General features: G+C 43.4%; 1 protein-coding gene across 11 annotated transcripts in view; it reads left to right on the top strand.

The window, feature by feature from the left end:
* The window catches only part of GRM4 (glutamate metabotropic receptor 4), a 506939-nt gene that overhangs the window by 91009 nt on the left and 401527 nt on the right, over window positions 1-14403 (top strand). For 2 of the 11 annotated variants that reach the window (XM_077334403.1, XM_077334411.1), the window contains exon 1: window positions 7255-7800. The exons of 7 other annotated variants lie outside the window; for them this stretch is intronic. The gene's annotated coding sequence lies outside the window, so the exon portion shown is untranslated. Of the gene's footprint in view, window positions 1-7254; window positions 7801-8448; window positions 8688-12300; window positions 12339-14403 lie in introns of those variants that run through there. 2 more of the 11 variants (XM_077334413.1, XM_077334414.1) reach the window with 2 other exon arrangements.

Here is a 14403-nt window from a genome sequence, read left to right as displayed (position 1 = left end):
TTTGCCATAGCTTTCCTCCCCAGGAGCAAGTGTTTTTTATTTCTTTGCTGCAGTCCCCATCTGCAGTGATCTTGGAGCCCAGGAAAATAAAATTTGTCACCACCTCCATTTCTTCCCCATCTATTTGCCAGGAATTCAGAGGGCCAGATGCCATGATCTTTGTTTTCTTGATGTTGAGTTTCAAGACAACTTTTGCACTCTCCTCCTTCATCCACATCAACAGTTCCTCTTCGCTTTCTGCCATTAGAGTGGTATCATCTGCATATCTGAGGTTGTTGATATTTCTCCCTGAAATCTTGATCCCAATTTGTGACTCATCTAACCCCGTCTTTCTCATGATGTGATCCACATACAAGTTAAATAGGCAAAGCAACAGAATACAGCCTTGCCAAACTCCTTTCTCAATTTTGAACCAATCAGTGATTCCATGCCCGGTTCTCACTGTTGCTTCTTGACCTGCATATGGTTTTCTCAAGAGACAGATAAGATGCTGTACTTTTATTGGCAATTTTAATTTTATTTCCCCCTCCCTCTGGTGCCCCTATTGTCTTCACACAGGTTGTGGGGGTTCTGTGGCTCCCAGGAACTAATATTTGGGGGAGCTCTAGGGGCTGTAGAGGGAATGAGGAGGCAGGAATATCCTGTCCCACGAGCTTTGCTCTCCTCATGGTACTCAGAATCCTTATGCTTTAGCCTAGCATATGAGTGATAGCCAGTGTTAATAAGGATGTCAAAACTGTGACCTCATACACACTCCTATCCAAATAAATGGTCTAATCCAATATAATTAATTGGAAACAGTAAAAATAGATGCCACATCTTGACTGACTTGGCATCCCCCAATTACTGCTTACAAATTTTTGTATTGTGTTCAGCAGTGCTAGGAAACTATTTCTAGGGTTTTTAAAATCCCCACTGAAACCTTCTTGTCTTCCAGTGACCGTTTCCCTCCTTTGTAAGACTGGGGCAAGAAGAGATTTGTACAAATCCCTCTTGTTTGTCTATGATGAAGCTGTATTGATTTCAGCAAATGATAAATATTGCATTATGTGCTGCTTATGGCAAGCCATTTGCTGACAGGACTGAATTATCTTGGTGTATTTCATCCTGCCCCCCTCCCCCCCAGTGATCAGCTGTCTGAACAATCAGATTCCCCACAGCCTTCTTTAGCAGGTTTTTTGGGGGCATTCTTTGATAAATGTTTGCAGTTTGCTGCAAACAGCAGAGGAAAAAATCTCTGCGTGGAGTGCAGGACCAATGGGATCTTAAGCCACTGCCACTCAAAAGGTTTGAATTGGCCCTCGTGAAGCAAATGTGCACCATTGTTAGCACCATCCCACCAATCTTGTCCCTCCTCCCCCTGCCAGTCATTCATTAAACTGAACACCATTCCCTCCTTGACTGTCACACACCGGTCTCTGCTGGGGAGGCACGGTGCCATTCAGCCGTACAGCACTGGCTGGGATAAGCCAGGTTTTTAAATGTTAATTGTATTGTGACATTCCAGGTTCTGACACACGTTTTGATGATATGACAGTTGACAATGAGAGGTGCATGTAAAGAAGGATAAGCCACAGCTCTTGAAGAGGGAGATGCCCTGACCAGGGGGTTGGGAGAAAACAAGAAAGTGGCATGGATCTATTCAGTTGCATACTCAGAAGGGGCTTCTAATTATGAACGGCACCGTTTCTAGGAAACTAAGAAGCCCAATCAACACCTGCATTGCCCTGTAGCTTTAGTTAGAGAAGGTATGGTGGTGTTCTCTCTGAAAATCAGGCCCAAGGGAGCTCCAAGGGGCACCTGTGGTCAGGAGCAGATCCTTTAAGATGTAACCCTCCGTGAACCAACCAAAGAAGACAAGATTGATGGAATGGAGAAGGAAGTAAAGCTGTCAATCTCAGTCCTGCATAAAGTCTTGTTGATTTCAGTGGGGCTTTACATAATTGTGCAGAACCACATCCTTAGAAACCCACTTCATGCTAAGGGTTCCTGGCACACATTCTCTGTTCCTTTTGTCCAGGCAGCTGGCCACAGATAAATTGCAGAGCTTCCTTTGTGTTGATGGCCTGATCCAGCAGTGCCCTACTTCAGGTGGTGGGATGTATCTGCTGCTTTAGGAAAAGGAAATGTTAACTCTTTCTTCAACATTTTGCCCAGCTACTGGGTCATGAAAACGGAGCTCTTCCTTTTAGCACTTCAGATCTCCTAGTTCAAACAGTAATATTGCCTAGGATTATTTTTATGCGTGGAGATCTTTTTCATGTGTGTCTTGAAATAGTTAGCACATTGGCACGATTTTATATTTAGACTCTGCACTGGCTGGTGTCAAAACCCCTCAATAGTGATGGATAAGTACCGACTTCCTACGTTTGTCAATCAAGTTTTGGCTTCAGCAAGGTTCTCTTTTCCTTACAATATTCCTGTGAGGTAGGTTAAGGCTGATGGAAGGAGTGACTGGCTTAAGCTCACTGGTGAGGTTCATGGGTGAGTAAGGATTTAAACCTGGGCCTCTGCAGGGCTAGTCTGTGACCACTATGCTACGTAGATGCCAGCCCTGCACCAGTCTTCAGAGGGCCAGTAAAGAATTTCTTTCACGTACTGAAAATATTTCTGTCCTGCACTTTCTATGTAAACATGCACAAAGCAACTTACATTTTATAATCAAGACAATACAACAGAAAAAATGAATTAAAAGCATCAGCAGATAAAACCTAAAACCACAATACAATTTTATTGAAAAAGAGATCCCATTTCATAGAATCCAAGAGTTAGAAGGGATCTCCTTCAGGGTCATTTAGTCCAACCCCCTGCAGAATGCAGGAAATTCACAGCTACTTGCCCACTACAATTCCATGCCCAGATGATGCCCCCCAACCAGAATCCCTGACCAGTCTGGCCTGGAAGAAATTCACCTCCTGATCCCAAAGTGGCATTCGGCATCTCTCTGGACATGAAAGAGATCCCATGGGAACATATCTCAAGATGTGTCCATCAAAAATGGTTATTCATATCGCTTATCTAGAATGGTTATTCATGTAACTTCTCTAGAAATACTAGTTTCTGGTGGGAAACTCATCATGGATTTATCCATGGATAATGCATGCAGAATATGTCATTTTTCTGCAAAGCTTTCTAATGGAAATGTAATTTTAGATTTAGATAGGAAAGCTGGGTCCTTTGGAGTACAGTATATTTGAACTAGACTGAGGCCAAACATTCCAATCACATCTGTCTACTCTCTCGGGATCATTTGGAGAACTATCACTGTTCAAAGGGAAGTAAAGGGGGTTCCAGTTCAAACAGCTGATGATTTTTATAGTTGATGATCAAACCATTAAGGGCTTGAAAGTCCTTTTGTTTTATTTTCTTTCATAATCATCTTACAGTGCAATCCTAAAGAGACACATCCTTTTAAGTCCACAGATTTACCTCATCTTTTAGACATAGAACTTTATTGACATGTATTCCTTCCATTAAGGGGGTAAGCCGAGCTAGGTTAACTCAGAAGTAATTTCCAGTTTATTCAACCTAAGAAAATGTTGTTAGGATTGCAGCCTAAATAACTTAGTCTGTGGGCCTTCCTGGAAAAGAACTGTAGTGAGGATCTTTGTAGTAATCATGATGAGACTCTTGGTCACCATTGCCTTTTGAGTGTTGCTCTTCAGTTGCTCAAGAGATGGGTGATGATTGGATACATTCTGACCATCATGACAAAGCTGGTCCTCAGTCAGGTTGCTGGATGACAAATAAACAGCATTTGCCCAAAGTTAATAGTTTTCGTTAGACATGGCAGTGAGTGAATGGGAGTGGACAGGGAATTATTCACTGACCTTTCAGAGGAGTTCTTTATCTGCATCCTGAGCTTAAGGATACCATGCAGGGATACTGTCAGTTTAGATCTTGTTTTCTGCCAGTGGCTTAGATAGGCAAAGGTGAGTTCCCCCTTTCCAAAGAAGAATTGGCTTCTCCCAATGAGAACATAGGGATGCCTCCACTATGTCATGTAGGATAGCATTACTCTTGAGGCTCTGCAACTGTCAATCTGAGATCAACGTCTCAGTGTGGTGTTTATAGCAGCTGCTTCTATATTTAATTAAACTGAAGGATTGAACCAGTCATGTATCCTAAAAGTTCTTTTCTGTTGAAGCTATTGTTCCTTTGCACAACCCCACTCCTTCTTGAAAATTGGCCTACTTATTTTGGAAAAATGCACTTGAAAAATATGGCTGAGAAGTACTAGGAGAAGCATAGAGGGTGATTAGACAGTGCTGAAAACTTTTACTTGACCCTCATGTATCTCAGATGGACAAGAATCACTGACGTATTCAGCCCTCTGATTCAATGCTTTACCCTTAGAACATATTGGATCTGTCATGAAGGTCCTAATGTTGGGGAAAAGGGCAGCAATTTCTTTCATGTTACTTTGGTCCTAGTTTTTACTGCAGCAGCCTTTCTCCTGGTTTCTGTGTGACTCTTCTGTTGCAGAAAGAATGCTCTGTATATGATTCTGATGTATTTGTGTGTGTGTGTGTGGGGGGGGAGGAATGAGGTTTGCAAGGCAGAAGGGCACCTTCATTCCTTTGTGTATCACCTACACATATTTTGGGAATTTTACCACTTATAAGGACCTGGTCTTGTGATATCAGCATTAAAAATTAAGAAGAGGCTTTGGTCTCAAGTCATCCCAACCACAATATATAATTTTTATTTATTCACTGTTTATTTCATCATTCTCTCTCCCATTTTATCCCCAATGACCATGTGAGGTATGTTAGGGTAAGAGAACGTGACTGGCCCAATGTCACGCAGTGACCTTCCATGGCAGTTTTCAGAAATGGAAGAACCCTAGGGGCTCAAGAATTAAGGAAAAAGTATTCTAAATGGAGCAGAATTCATCATTCTGTACTCTTGAGATAACTGGTTCAAATGTGTGTAGGCAACTTTGTTCTCCCCTCATTTTCTCAGTGGCAGCTCCCTTTCCCTCATTTCAGCCAAGTAAACATAATAAAAGCCCTTTTCTTTCTCTCTGTTTTTTTTAAATTTAGAGCAGGGAAAGGAGCTGTAAAACTCTCAATGAGACGACACAACCCCCACCCCTATACAGCAAAATGCTATATGTGTGTGAATTTTTGCCTAAGGCAGCACAATTGCTTGAGCCAGCCCTAGCTTAGATAAGTACAGTAATGACCTTGGTGATACTGTGTATATCTTGGAGATGACTGGTCCATCTGCATCTATTCCCTGTGCTCAGTTCTTTGCTAATTCCCAGGGAATTCCTTGCCTTTCAATCACAGTTGAAATAACCAGTCTTGATGATGTACCATGTTTCTGCAGGAGTGCTATAATGTGAACTGTTGAGAGAAACCCTGAGGGGACAATCAATATCATTAATCTACTGTCTGTGGTGGTGGGGACTGCATGGAAGAGGAATGTGATTACTAGTTTCTGAGGAGTAGAAGTTAACAGAGTCTTGTGCACTGGATTGTGTGAAGGACCATTAAAGAATTAGAATTCTGCTCCCTTTCCTTCTTTCAAGATCATTGCACTAGTTACTGATCTTGCTTATGTAATCTTTTGTAGATACCATCCATTTCCATAACATCAGTGGGAGTTCCGCCATTTAATTCAACCAGAGATAGTATATTGATGACAAGGTCCTTCTTCTTGATATGATTTCACAACAGGGAAATGAAATAGTCAAAAGTTAAATATCCAGATATCCTGGGATGCAAAAGAACACAGAGGTGGCTGCTGCTATTTTTCTATAAACTGGAAACTGTTGTTTCAATAAGCCCAGTGGAGGTCCAGCTATATCTGCCAATCCCAACGTACACCACATGGCAGATGGATTTTCATGACCAATTTATGTACCAGTCATTACCTTGATGGAATAGAGCAGTTAATTGTGTTGATGATTACTAGAGGGGGCCTTCTTATGGGTTAATGAATTGATAGACCATGGTGTCTATTTCAGAGCCACTAGAGCCTGCCAGTGAGTTTGTTTATTAGTATGAGGTGTGTTTAAAAAGCATGAACTATGCTGAACAGGTTGGGGAAGCACATTGTTGCTTTTATTACTGGCTGTTTTATGTGTACTGTAACCCTGCTAAAAATCACTGCATCCATAAGAGCCATGTTATTTAGTCTCATTTTGTCAGTAATGAAACAAAGGCATGACTGGGACAAAATTATTTTTCAGTACTGTTCATTTTCAGCAGTGTAGAGTCATACAGACTCTTTATACTGGCCATACCTTTTAAAAATGTAAATTATAGAAGGTTAATGAATGAGTAGATGGTATAATTGAATGAATTCTTTATTGATTCATTATCTTTACACCAGGGTATTTAAAAAAAACCCCACAGTGCTCACACATATAATATTATGCGTATAAATGCATTCCTCTGATCTTATGTAATACCTGATTTCAATATTCATGCTGCTTCCTACTATAGCTCTAAGCTTTGCATTAAAAAGTCCATTTTCAAAAGTACGTGGAGGAGTTTTTCTTTGTTCCATTGTGTGTGTGTGAATTTTAGTATTTGTGAGTATGTTTCAGTGTCTAAGGGTTATGGGTGCATTTAGCTTTGCATTAATGGCGAATGCCTGTAAGAAAGAGCAGCCCTGTGTAGAAGGGCATGCATTTTTGGATCTTTTTTTGGCTCCCCCTTCCCCAGTACCAAAGGTGTGCTACTACTTTAAAAGGCTGGCAGAAATCAAAGCCTTGAGCTTTGCAGCAGCTCCTATGCAAAACTTCCAAGCCTCCCTCCTTTCCAGCTTCTGTGCATGCTGTTCAGCAGATGTTATCAGACTGAATTTAGTTTAGCGTGACCGTAGATTTCCCCACTCTTACTAGTCTTCCGTCTGTAGGTCTCTTTCTGTGAACGGAACATTCTCCTCCTGCTGATATTCCCAAATGCTGAACAAACCAGAGGGGACCTTTCAGGGCTTTCCCATCACCACTGAGTTGACAAGGAGGGCTGCGCTTAGCCCAGCACCACACGTTCGCTGTCTCTCCCAGCAGGACTTCTGTTGCTTAATGTGTTAATTTTGGGGGATTTCTTTGGCAGCTGGATGGTGTGTACTGTGAAGCCTGTTTCAGCTCTGCTCGCTCTGGAATCCAGCGTTCCTTCAGCAAAACCCGAGCACGAGAAAAGCCTCTCTGTCCCCCCCCCCCCCCCCACCCCGGGAGCTTCCCAGTGACTGCCTCTGGAACGAACGACTCTTTCAGCACCATTCCAAGCGGACAGCTCCTCGGGGCCAGCCGTGCTTTGCTGAGGCACCTCGGGAGAAGCGTGTGTGCGCGCCAGGGGGAGGGGGACGGGAACGACGGGAGATTCACCCCCCCCCCCCGAAAGTCAGGTTAGATTGCACAGTCTTCATTAAGTATCAGGAGGCGGAAGAGGGAAGCAGGCAATATGCTATAGCCTCAGAGAGGGCTTGCCGAATCCGGTCCAGGAGAAGGAGTGCTGCAAGCCTTCTGCCTGTGCTTAGGTGGGGGAAAAAAAGAGAGAACCAATCACCCCTTCGAACTGCCTTCAGAACTATGCAAGACCCCCACCCATCCTGATTTCGGAGAGAAGGAAGAGACTAGCACAACTGTGGTCCATTGGACTCTTAGGCGGAAAGCAAGGGAGAGTTGTTTTTAGAAGAAACCCTGCGGAGTTTAGCACCACAAGTGCCGGGAATAGCTTCATGCTGAGATTCTCAGGAAAGTGAGGCGTGCGGGGAGCAGGGAGACATGGATTTTTAAAACGCTAGGATGGGAAGATTTCGCCCAACTTCGCCTGGGCTCTGAGGGTGAGTTTTCCAATTTGCCTGGATGCTGGTGGATGGGGTTTGGAGAGATTCTCCCTCCGCCTTGATGGACAGTGCATTCCCCCCCTTTATACGTTTCCCAGAAAAAGTGCCCACTTGAAAAGCAGGTGGCCGCCCTATGCTTTATTTTTTTTGTGTGGGGAGGGGGATGGACCCAGACGGCAGTTAACAAGGGGCATGTAGTCCTGCATCCCCCTGTGTCTGTCCCTTGCCATTGTCCTGGCTTTGTTACTTATTGCAGCGGTAGACAGAAGAACTGGCCACATGTGAGGAACTTTGCCGTGGGCTGAAGGCTTTGATGTTGGGGAATATGCTAATAGGCACACCGGCACTGCCGGGGGAGGGGGGGCGGGTTGGATGGGCGATGAAGGATGAGCACTAGGGTCCTGCTAATGGCTGGTAATGAATCATCGGGATTGCAGGACTGAACCGCGACGGGAGAGGTGGGGAAACAGCCCCTTTATACGGCGGCTCCTAGATACCACAGGATTCAGATATCATGGAGGGGAGAGGCAGAGGCGCAGCCAAAGCCGAGGCATGAGCCCACAGGAGTGGTCAGCCTGACCCTTCCTCCATTCGTCCCTATCAAGCGCCAGCATGGGGTGTTTAGGCGTGATTTAGTTTGAAACACCGGGGCGGCTGGCGGTGCTGAGGAGAAAGGCTGCATCAATTCAGGCTGCAGCAGGGAAGGCTCCTAAGCCAAAGGAAACGAAGCCCGCACCGCTGATCGTGAGGTTTCCTCTCGGCTGTTGAGTGAGCAAATGAAACGCGATGGGGGAAGGCAGAGGTTGTTCAAAAGAGATCCTGTCAGTGCTCCGGAGATCTAGGACTATGAGATGCTCGCTTATTCAAGACGGCTTAGATGCCTGGTGGGTTATTTCAGTTCCTCTCTGTTCTCAACTAATTGCATTAATAGTTGCCATCGCCAAACCCGACAGCAGTATGGACTATTTCTTTCTCTCCCCCCCTCCCCCATGCCCGTCTTCTCTTAGATCAGCTTTCTCTCTGCATCTCTTGGACTGGAGTTTGGAAACAGGCTCTGCTGTGTTGCTGCCTCAAAGATATGTCCCCACACATTCCTTGGCTGTGAACCTTTAGGGTTTTGATTCTGAGAGCAAGCTACATAATTCTGGTTGCTTCCTGCCCATTTAGCTCAGGAATGAGTTCATCTGTTTGGGGGAGGGGATGCATTTTTAATATCCTCTGCAGAAGAGAGAACATGGGGGGGGGGCTACATTTAAAACAATTCTTATGGGAAATAGTTGTGGGCGAGTGCAGCCCGTGCCTGGAGCGGTCCAATGTAGCTACTCTTTTGGCTGGATGGTTAAGACTGCATTTCTGAGCTGTGATTTCTGAAACCCTGCTGCCTTCCTAGGAGAGACGGACATAGTAGTTGGCAATGGGAGAGGGAAGTGACTAACTTCTGTTGGTCTCTGGCTTCACCAGCAGCAGAAGTCAAAGATCTGTGCTTTCACTGCAGGCAGTAAATAACAGCTGCCAATTGTGGGTCAGTCTAACTGTGGGTTGCAAACTGAGTGTGAATTAGTGGGGGAAGAAACTCCTCAGCTTGGTGGCATTTTGAGGTTAGGGGCATAATAAGGATGGCCAGACCATATTCCCAGCACCCTCCCTATTTTAAATAAGCTGGAAAAAAGTGATGCTGTTTTTGAAACACTCCTCAGAACATGAGACTAAAGCTTTGCCAGTGAGGATAGTCAAGCATAATCAGGTGTAGTTTTCCTTTGGGATATTTCTTTGAACAGGGCTCCTGTAAAAACAGATCTAGGATTTCTGCATAAAAGGAAAGTTGATGGGACATAAAAACCAAACCAACAGTTTCTAGTCTCCTCTGAATTAAAGCTCCCACACTCATTTGTTTTGCTGTAATAAGTTTGTTATGCCCATTTCAGCCCCGGCAGGGAGCCACTGCATCTCAGTAAACCACCACTATCAATTTGATTATCTCAGCACTTAGGCGACTCAAGTATGAGTCATTGCTATTGTTGACTCACCTTTGGCTCTGGGTTTAAGAGGGTCTTCTTGGTAGCACTGAAGCAAAAAGAAGATTTCATGTTATAATAGGTTATCCTAAGCACAACCCAGGAATAATCTTGACTATATATACTGGTTGTTAGTTTCCATAGCTTCTTTAAAAGATAAAACCCCAGAGCTATTCAACCAGTTTTCAAGGGAAAGCAGATAGCAAGTCCTGATGTTGTCAAGGAGAAAGCAGCCCTGAAGATATGGTGCTGAAATATAGAATGATTATATCTGCACTATAGCTGTGGACCTGGAGTTCTGCTGAGTGAAAGTTGGATTGTGTGACTCTCTAACTTTAGTTGTATCCTGCCGTCCCAAGACTTGTGGATGCTAAATGCCTTTGTTGATAAGTTAAAGCTGCAATTCCTCTTTTTCCACCTTCTAATCCTTCAATATCACCATTCAGTCAGGTGATCAAATAATTTCTTCGAATTTTCTCACCAATGTTGTTACTATTGGAAAGATTCAGGGAATTAGAGTTAACATTTGAAGACGTCCATGTCTATTCTGTAGGCAGTCATGTCCCCACATTCTTGCATTCTGTAGGGAATCGCCATTCTCAGCAATAATTTCAGAAATTATAGGAAAGCCTCATACAAAAGAATTTCTTTTTATAAGTCCTTTTGCTCTAAAATTGGTTTTAGGCATGAATCAATTCTTGATGCAAGTCTAGGATTTCAAAGATTCCATCAAACTTTTGACAATATTTACAGACACTTTCTTGATAATATTACTTGGCTGGCTTCTGGTCAGTGTGGAACTGGAAAGCAACCAGGAATTAATTCTTGGTACATTTCCCACTGGAAGAAGCCCCAAGCCATTGCCACTTAGCACCAAAAAGAGGTGAAGCCTTGTAGCTTTCCCACTGAGTAGCAAAAGCATTCTTCTTTTAGACCTCTATTCAGATGTTTCAGGGGAACAATGCTGAAGAATAAATGCCTATTTCTAAATCTTTATTCCTTGCTTGTCCCCATTTCCAACTGTATCATTTCCTCCCTGTCCACCTGAGCATGCGTCTGGCTGCTTCGATCAGTCAGTTTCTTTTTGCCTATCATTATCTTGTAGCAATATGAAAGTAATCTCTCTGAAATTAATGACGTTACATGTACATGAATTATGCTTCATGGCCTAGTAGAGAAACCACTCTGGGGACATCAGGATTTGCTCCACTGAAGATATTTTGCCTACTTCCCAGCACTAACAGCTTCCAATAGTGGCTGGTTGGAAAATAAAGGGTGCCAGGTATACAAAAGGGAAAGAAAAAGCTATGTTCAAAGATCCTGAGCACCTGCTCCTGTATGGTAGTTGTGTGTAATGTAGGCATCTCTTTCATATTGCCCTCGTTAGCAAGAGGCTATCAAAAATTCATTCCAAGATTTCATTGCATTTGGCAAGAGCAAGAATAAAGATTGAGTTTCCTCATCTCCCTTTCTCTCCTAACTGAAATATGTTGGATGAGTTGGTTTATGAGTGCATGCTCTCTTCTGGTACAAATCTGATACTTGACTTGCTTTACTGCTTGTCACTCTAATTGTGAAATCTTGTGATCTGCCTATCATGATTCCCAAGTTCTCACGGCTTTCATTTTCAGTGTGATATAAAACCGATCTGCTTTAGAAAGCTGGGAGGAAATCTTGTGTCAAGCAGACAGAGGCAGTGACACTGTAACCAACATCACCACTGGGGAAGTGACCTCTTTCCTTCCGAGACACTGGAGTTCTGAGCCAAAGTCTGGCTCCAGTTGTGCAGACTCTGCTGTGGGTGATGAAAGTGCTCCTCTTTTAAAAATCTGCAGCATGAAGTTAATTATTATGAATTGGCAGTGTTATGATTACTAACAAGTACCCTCCTGTGGCCCTGAGCTTTCACAGGAAGGAGCCGTATTAGGAGCATTGGGAGAGAACTGATATTAGCTGAACCACATCCAGTGGTGATAATGGTTAACTGGCTTTTAATTGGGTTGTCATTATTTGCGAGTTTATAGTACTGACCATGCTAATTCAGAGAGGTATTTTAATTATTTCTAAATATTTGGTGTGGTGGCTTGTTATTTAAAAAATATCCATCCATAGCCAGAGGAGTAAGGGTTTTTTTTAAAAAAAAAATAATCAACAAACATACGGCTACTGAAAGCATGAGCTTTGTTTTTCACAAGACAATTTAGAAAATAAACTCCACTTTAGTTTTGTTTCACTGTACTTAAAACAGCCTTTGCTTTCATTGTGGATTTTTTATTACAAAGTCTCCTGTAATAACCTCTCAAGTGAGGGGAAAAACCCAGTGTAAGCTAATTGGAATATTATGCTGTGATAAGATTGCCCTTGCTTTCCAAAGGATTAATGCAGGTGGAGAAAACGGTCTAATTTAAACGGGGGGGGGGGGGGGAGAGGGAGGGCACTGGCACAATTCACAATGGCCACAGCAACAGAAGCAAGGTGCTTGCTCTACCCATTTGAGCTATCAGCCTGGGAAATCAAGAGGTTAGGATTAATATATTTTAATTGCTTTATTGGCAGGTTCTGTTTCTTGGGTTGAAAAAGGAATGCAAAAAGAGGGTAGCTGTTTGGCATAGGCTGTAGACAGAAAAAGATGTCTAGAATCTATTCCGTGTTTTATTTGGACAGAGATTATGGGATGGTGGCTGTAATGGTCCCAGGGCCTCATTAACCTTTTTATATATGCATGTTACTTAATCTCAGTATATATTTTGTTATGGGTAAACAGCCAGAAGGCTCCATTTGAGGAAAGTTTCTGCAGCAGGTACAGACAATGAAACTAACATGTGTTCATTCACTGGACACACACGTTCACATGAGATGGATGTAATTTACTATACCATATGGGACATGCTGCATGTGTGAATGCAGCCTCCTGTGTGAACTGTATGATCTGATTCTGCCATCTTTATGTCTCCTTTTGCTTCACTGTGAAATAGACCAGGGTTCCTTCTCATTTCATATGGGTTTTCAGGATGCAGGATTTTCACCAATGTTGTCGTAGAGCCTGGTCCCCTACCAGTCTGGGAAGCTGATGATTGTGATTTGGGATTCATTGTATAGCTACAGTGAGACAGCAAATGAGTTATCATAATCCATATGAAATCCTTAAAGGTATTCCTCCTTTCCCCCAGAATATGCATTCTATAGAAATGTTTTGTTTGTACTTGAACAATTGTCTGCCCTGACCACCCAAAATGCCCCTAATGACATCTGCTTAAGTAACACAGGAGATCATGGGGTCATTGTGTGAGTGTTACTATTTCTGTTGAAAGAATGGGTTTACACCTGACACAGATGAGTGTCTGTGTGACACTGAGCTGTCGAACAAAGCAACCGTATTTAAGAGCCTGGAACACTACACTTATTGATGAGTTAAGGAATGACGAGCATGTTTTTTTTATTGTTCTTGGCCATGGTTTTGAGTGCCTTTTTCAGCAAAGTCTTTTTCTCATTCATATTATATTCATTTCCTACCCTATCTCATGATATGCTTAAATAAATAGAAGATCCAATCATTTCTTGAGTTCTCCCTGCTTCTGTACCTGTCAAGGAACAAAATGATGTTTTCCACTGACTGTTCAGCCAGAGAGATGGTCGCAGTGGATTCGAAGATGTTCTTCTGCCAATGTAACATTACCTATTACAGCAGAATTGTGCTCCCATTGGTGGAAGAAAGAAGCAGTTTTTGCTGCTTCCAACTGAACTGCAGATCTCCATTTCAAACCCCCCCACACACACACACAGGTTCATGAGGATCCACTAACTTGGAGGAGTGGAATTTGAGGGGTGGAAGTGAAAAACATCCAGGGGCTTTCCGCACCGGGATCCTTGTAGCAAATTGTTTGCTGAACGAAAAATCGCCATTTAAAATAGTGCAATTCGTCATTATGCATACCTGACTTTGTAGTGGAATCCAGTTGCGTTTCTATCGTTTCCCACAAGCTTCCGGTCTCAGCAAAAATCGCTAGAAAGGAAGCGCTATTGCCGAGCTCGTCCCGCCCCTGGCCGTCAAGCAGCCAATGGACAGCCGTTAGCATGCTCCCAAACAGCCCCTTTCCCTTTAAGAAAGGTTTAAAAAAAAAACCACACCCATTGCAACGAATATGTGTTGATTTGTTGCAACGGAGAGACCCATCAGCTGGCAGGTGTGTTTGAGCTGTCGTTTCATCGTTGCCACGCTCCCCCCAAGTGAAACCCCCCCCTCTCACGGGCCCGATTTTCGGCCGAAAACAGTGTAAAAAATAAAGGGAAAATACATCAGCAAACGGGCTTCTCTGTTGTTTGTGCTTAGTGACTAAACAGCTCTGGGGAGGGACTGAAGCCGGGGAAGCCTCTAAACAGGCTTGCTGGTGGGTTGAACTTCGCTCGCTCGGAGAAAAAAAATGGCGATCGCTTCGCCGGAAGATCAGAGGAGAGAGCCAGGGGGAGGGACTTTGTAGAAACCACAACAATGGTAACGCACAGAACTTTCCCACTAGTGTTGCAGATTGGCTGCAGGAGTGTAGCGCTTTCCAGAGGGTGAATCCACTTTTGGGGATTTCCCTGA

This window comes from Paroedura picta, chromosome 4 (genome assembly GCF_049243985.1).
Source record: "Paroedura picta isolate Pp20150507F chromosome 4, Ppicta_v3.0, whole genome shotgun sequence".
NCBI lineage: Eukaryota > Metazoa > Chordata > Lepidosauria > Squamata > Gekkonidae > Paroedura > Paroedura picta.
This window is presented reverse-complemented; position numbering and strand designations above follow the sequence as displayed.